Here is a 7,289-nt window from a genome sequence, read left to right as displayed (position 1 = left end):
TTCTAGAACTACTACATCTCTGATGATCACCATTCTGCCTTTGTTAGGATCGTAGAGCTTATATGCCCCTGTCGGATGGTATCCCACGAGAACCATCGCCTCTCCTTTATCTTCAAGCTTTGATCTCCTCTGATCTGCAATATGGCTAAAAACCAAAGATCCAAACACTCTAAAATGACTTACACTTGGTTTCGTACCTGTCCATGCCTCGAGTGGAACTTTGCCTGTGAGTCTCTTGGTAGGACACCTGTTCAATATATGAACAGCTGTTGACACAGCTTCACCCCAGAGATTTCGTGGCATGCACTTATCACGCAGCAAACACCTGGCCATGTTCATAATTGTTCTGTTTCTCCTTTCTACCAAACCGTTGTGCTGTGGAGTGTATGGTGCTGTTACTTCATGATTGACTCCACTGTCTTGGCAGAATTGTTCAAATGCATGAGATGTATACTCACCCCCTCCATCGGTTTTGAGTATTTTAATGGTTCTTCCACTCTCTGTTTCCACCTTAATCTTGAACCTCTTGAATGTCTCAAGCGCTTCACTCTTCAGCTGTATCAGGAACACCCAAACCATTCTACTAAATTCATCAACAAAAGTGATAAAATACCTATTTCCAGCCAAGGTCGACACTTCCATAGGGCCACATATATCAGAGTGCACCACATCAAGACATCCTTTGGATCTCATCTCCAGTCTCGCTTGAAATGGTCTTCTGCTTTGTTTTCCCACAATGCAAGATTCACACACGTTTTCTGGTATACTGGTTTCTGTCATTCCAGAAACCATACCTTTTCCACTTAGCTGCCTTAGATCTTTAAAGTTTAGATGGCCAAACCTTAAGTGCCACTTCCAGGTATCATCATCCTTTACAGTAGACAAACAATGCCAGCTTCCTACTGCATCCATACACACTTGAAATGTTCGATTTTTAGAAATCTTGCTTCTCAAGATCAACACTTTGTTTTTATCAAACACTTCTACTTGATCACAGCCTCCCATAACAACTGTAAATCCTTTCTCAACAAGTTGTCCAAGACTTAGCAGATTGCATTTCATTGCTGGCACAAGAAGAACATCTTCTATGATAGCATGTGAGCCATCTTTTCTTCGTATAACCACGTTTCCCATTCCTTCGACCTGGAGTGTGCTGTTATCTGCGAATCTGACTCTACTCTTCTTTGATTCATCTAATCTGACCAGCCACTCCTTGTTGCATGTCATGTGATTTGAGCATCCCGAGTCCAAATACCACGATTTCACAAATGATTGTGAATTATCAGATGTTGTTGTCACCATCAGCGTCAATGGTTCTGAGTCAGAGTCCTCTTGAGCTAGATACGCCTCCTTGTTTTGTTGTTTCTTCTTCTGTTTACCTTTATTTGAGTAACATTCGAATGCGTAATGCCCCATCTTGTGACAACTAAAGCATTCTACATTCCTTCTATCTTTCTTCTTAATGTTCTTTTCAGAACCACTTTTGCCTTCTGGACATTCAACCTTTTCATCTTGCTCATTTGCATTATACTCATTTTTCCATTTTCCTTTCGCTGGTTTTCCTTTCCACTTCTTGAACTTCTTTTTCTCTTCATTTCTGACATGCAACGCCTTGAGTGCTTGCTCATCATTCTTTACGGGATTTCGGTCTATCAATCTCATTTCATGCGCCTCTAAGGAACTTTGTAGTTCCTCAATCTTCATCTTCTCTGTATCTTTTGATTCTTCAATTGCCACAACAATGTAATCGAACCGCTGGGGTAGAGACCGCATAATCTTTTCAACTATCATGAAATCACTAATGGACTCGCCACATCTCTTCATCTGGTTAGTAATACTCAGAATTTTAGTGAAATAATCACTAACCTTATCACTATCCTCCATTTGTGCTAGTTCGTATTGTCTCCGCAGCGTCTGGAGTTTCACTTTTCTGATTTTTTCTCCCCCAGAATGACAGCGTACCAATATCTCCCACGCTTCTCTAGCCGTAACTGCATTTTGTATCTTCTCGAAATGCATATCATCCACACATTGGTGAATGATCAGCAAGGCTTTATTATCTTTCTTTCTTAGTATCTCCTTCTGATCTTCTGAACCACGAATATCACTTACGACTTTATCTCCTTCTACCACACTGCTCACATCTTGAACGCGAAACAACACACGCATCTGCGTACTCCACCTACTCCAATTCTTGTCGGTGAGTACAGTAAGATTTGTCGTAGAGAAATCAGCCATGGTCCACCCTTCTTCTCTGCCCAAGAACTGCTTTCTTGATCGTTCTAAACCACCCACAGTCAGCCGTACTGAACTCGGAAACGATACCCCTTAGGTCCTCTTTCAACCTGGGCTCTGGATACCACTGTTAGAGAATGCAGAAAATGAAACTGATAGAAGATATCAGAACAGAGAGAAATGAAACGTGAAAAAATACTGAATGTATTGAACAGTAAAATATGTAATACAAAGAGTGTTTTATAGTAAACAAAAATAACAGAACAAACTGTATAACAGCTTGAATTTAAAACCACCTAACAATAACAATATGTGAGATGCGATTGAAAATGAAGTAAATGTGTTGAATGAGGGTAAACAAAATAAAGATAAAACATAAACTTAAATAAAATATTGAGAGACTGTGAAACAAGACTGGAGTTTGTTGCACTGATTGTTAATATAGAAAAATTATGAACATTTAAGCTTGTTAGGTCTTGCCTTTCAAGTTTTACAATTGGTTGAACAAGGAAATTAGAAAGAAAGCAAGAATTAATTAAAATATTCCCAAAGTGCTAAGAATTAGTAATTATATACATGGTGGTTCTTGTAAAACACTAAATTGGTCTCATTATACAAAATCATACCATGTGCTAGTAATATAAATATCGACTTTCAAATTATATTCTCTTAGTAAGAGAAAATACTAAACCACAACTATAGTTGTTAAAACATGTACGGAAAATCAAATGAGTTTGAGAAATAGGTGCTTTAGTTAAATTATTATGTGAGGAGTACATAGTCTTTTAAAATCATATTTAAGTTTTTGTTTTATTTTCTTTTGGGTTAAATATGTTTTTCGACCCTTAAGTATCACACGATTTTGGTTTTAGTCCCTACTTGAAACTTTGATGGTTTTTAGTCCTCGTAGTTTTGAAACTATTAGTATTAGTCCTTAAAAATGGACGGCGTTAAGTTTTAGTAGATGTGGCAAACGGCGATGTCCAGCTGCGCTCTGCACTCTATGCCACGTTGCTGGCCAATAAGAATCTGACACTCACATGGCCATTCTCGTTCTTCCTCCCTCACCCTCACTACAACTGGAATTTCAACCGTCAAAAGGACTCAGAATGTTGTTGCCAAAGCCGCTTCTCAGCGCCTCGCTCAGGTCATGGCTTCTCAAACTGCCGACGACGACGAAGATCTAGGTTTTCGGTACACTGCTCCCCCGCCTCAAACTCTCTCCAGAAACTCTGCTAAGTCCACTGCAACTCTCAGATCGCCATCTCCTGCCGCGGTCCGATTCTTCCCATTCCACTCCACATTTATCCCATCCATCATTAACTGACTTCGCCGTTGTTTGCAGTGGTGTTTGTAGTTTTTTTTTGGTATAGGTTGTTTGTAGCGTTTATTAAAGGATTCCACAGCCCCACTGTTAGCAGTTTTCAGATCATGGTGTTCCTCTGTTATTGGATTTTTTTACTATGCTGTATTTGTGTATGAAATATACTATAATTACATGGTGCTTCCTTCTTAGTATGGCCTAAACGTTTCTTAATTTCCCTTTTGAATAATCTAATTTGTAAATACAAAAGAATATGCAAAAGTTTTTAGATTTCATTTCCTATATCAGAAGTACTCCTTGTGAAACTCGAAGCGTGTAGTTGTCTTGTGGCTGAGTTCAAGTGATAGCTTCTTCTTTAGCTCCTTTGCCAATACTGGCATTCCGCAATAGAACACTCCTGCAATTTTTATACATTTTCTTGTTAAAGTTTACTAATATTAGCAAGTAACAAATATGCATCAAGCTTTCAAAGTGAATACATCAAACAAAAGTGTACCATATGCTCTGTATGCAGATAGGGATGGTTTGTAACTCAGTTGTTTCTGTTTTAAATCTCAGTTATTAATATGAATATGTTCTTTTACGATTAACTATTTAATCATATTGAACAATGGATAATTAGTATATTACTATTAATTGACTTAATTAACTGAGATGAGTAGTCCTAATAATAAAAAAGTTGTGGATAAAGTTATGGTATATTAACAATTTTATTTAAATATATAACCAGATGAAAACTCTATTTAATTTATCAATCATTTATTTGTATTATTATATTTTAGTTGTTAAATAATTGGTATAGTCGTAAAAGTATTATTTACTTTTAATATATACATCAGGTAATAAGTTTTAATCTTCTTATAATTACCGATAAATTTTTTTTTGTATCTTAATTAACTACAATACTTCTTTAACTTTCCCAGTATCAGTTTTTTTTAGGAGGGAAGGGTTAATTTTCCTTACACTTTAACTACTTTGGCTTTTACTTTTATGTAGTGGGATTACTTGTATTAGTTTAACTTCTATCTTACGCAAACTAAATTTTTAAGATTTGTATTATTAGTAAGATACTTTAAACTAAATATTGTTTTATTTGTAAATAGTTTAAATTATTGAAGAACTGCACTAGATATCCATTTCTTCATATTTGTATTGAACAACTGGATCTATGGATCTATAGTTCCATGTAAATTATCAGCTCATACTTTAGTATTATAGTATCATTCATAGTTTCAACCGGTTACTACAGCTCCTTTATCTTAATTTTTATCAGTATCCTTTACTTCTAAGCATATTTATAATTGTTGTCCCAATATTGCAGGAAAAAAGAAGGAAAATTCAATATCCTCTCTAGAAAACGGTTCTGCACTTGTAGCTAGCAATTTACCTATTGTAGAAAACGGATGTTTGGAGGCAATCTTGTTGAAAACCTCTTTCCAATTAGGCCTAGCAAAGTGTGTTCTTACATGCAGTTGGACAACAACAAAAGGAAAATGATCACTTTTAATGTTTGGGTGTGTAATCACAATAAGCACAGACAAAAAACCTTGTTCTTTTTGTGTTCAGAACTCTAGATATTGAAGATCTTACTCGAGTGCCTGATAGGATGCTAACAGTGGGGCTGTGGAATCCTCCAATAAACTCTACAAACAACCTATACCAAAAAAATAACTGCAAACAACGGCTAAGTCAGTTAATGATGGATGGGATAAATGTGGAGTGGAATGGGAAGAATCGGACCGCGGCAGGAAATGGCGATCTGAGAGTTGTAGTGGACTAAGCAGAGTTCCTTGAGAGAGATAGAGGTGGGGGAGCAGTGTAGCGAAAACCTAGATCTTTGCCGTCGTCAGGTGAGGGAGGAAGAACGAGAATGGCCACGTGAGTGTCAGATTCTTATTGGCCAGCAACGTGACAGAGAGTGTAGAGCGCAGCTGGACATCGCCGTTTGCCACATCTACTAAAACTTAACGCCGTCCATTTTTAAGGACTAATACTAATAGTTTCAAAACTACGAGGACTAAAAACCATCAAAGTTTCAAGTAGGGACTAAAACCAAAATCGTGTTATACTTAAGGGACGAAAAACATATTTAACCCTTTTCTTTTTCGTTTTCATTACTCACATTCAACACATTTTTGTTTTCACTTCAATTTTAATTTGGTTTAATATCCAATTTTGTCTCCACTTTGGTTCGGAAATCTCAAGTTAGTCCCTTTATAGAAATGTAAGTGCAATGGATCCTTCCTTGTAATTATTTGAGTCTAATGAGTCCCTTCCGTTAAATAGAAGGAAACGGAGTTAGTGGACTGATGATGTGGCAGTTGTCTTTGGTGAGGTGTCAAGACGCAATTGTTTGCGTGCTTACCTGGTGTTAGGGTTTCCATTTTGAAATTGGGTTTTATTAAAAATTGGGGATAAAAGGATTTGGGGATGATTTGTTGGAGATTAGTGCATCTCCGTGTGTGAGAAAGAAGACAGAGGGAGAAATCGCCGTCGAGCGACACATTATGCGATTCGAAATCGGAAGAGGAGAGTGCGGGCAGCATGACCTGGCGCTCCTTGCGATCGAGATTAGAGGCGAGCGCGGCCAAATCGAACTCCGAGAAGAACGGACCCTGCAAAACGGTGTTCACACAATGCACCGCACACAGCTTCGACTCCTGCACCTCGTGGTACAGCATCCCTCCATTGCTAGCTCCTTCCATCATCATCGAATCCTCAATCTCGCAAAAACCGCAAAAGGTAACAGAGTATAAACCCTAATTGCAATTCGCGGTGCTTTTGGTTTGTTCTCTTTGGTTGTGTGCGATGAGAGGTAACGGTGAAAGTGAGAGAGATGGGGAAGCAAAGGAACTGTAACGGATAAAAAAAACATACCTCATCTTCTTTCCTATGCAATATAAAAATGAGTAAACTGCTTATTCATGAAACTAATTACACACGTGTCCATTACTGTCGGTACGTTTCTTTTCTATTTTTCTGGTTCAATTAAATTTGTTGTATATCAAATTAAAAAGAATATTAAAGACAACTGCATAAGCACGCAAACAAAATGGGAAACCCTAACACCATGTAAGCACGCAAACAATTGCGTCTTGATACCTCACCAAAGACAACTGCCACATCATCAGCCCACTAACTCCGTTTCCTTCTATTTAACGGACGGGACTCATTAGACTCAAATAATTACAAGTAAGGATCCATTGCACTTACATTTCTATAAATGGACTAACTTGAGATTTCCGAACCAAAGTGGGAACAAAATTGGGTATTAAACCTTTTAATTTCATCAACTTTTATTTTATGATTTTTCGTTTTTCTTTGCGCTTTCTTCTTCATTTTTTTTTATGGTTTCATATAATAATAAAACTAATTTGTTATTTTAGATGATTACGAATCGAATCAAATACGAATAATGTTTATTTGCTATCTAATTCACAACAAAAATAATTTGATTATTGTCCATTTCGCTACATGTTACATGTTAGACACACATTTAAAAGTTGTCCGCGAATGTTTTAAAACTTTTATATATATATAAACATCCACACATATTTAAAAAATAATAATTTATAGATTTTTAAAATAAAATTACAATAAAATATAAAATATAATTGTAGATTAAATAAAATATAAATTAGAATTTAATTTTAATTAAGTTTAATCTAATAAAATAAAATTACTCAAACATATTATATACTTAAAACTTAATTAAGCATTTAAAAAAGAA

The sequence above is a fragment of the Vigna umbellata genome, chromosome 9 (genome assembly GCF_029865625.1).
Source record: "Vigna umbellata cultivar VRB3 chromosome 9, Vumbellata_1.0, whole genome shotgun sequence".
NCBI classification, from domain to species: domain Eukaryota; kingdom Viridiplantae; phylum Streptophyta; class Magnoliopsida; order Fabales; family Fabaceae; genus Vigna; species Vigna umbellata.
This window is presented reverse-complemented; position numbering follows the sequence as displayed.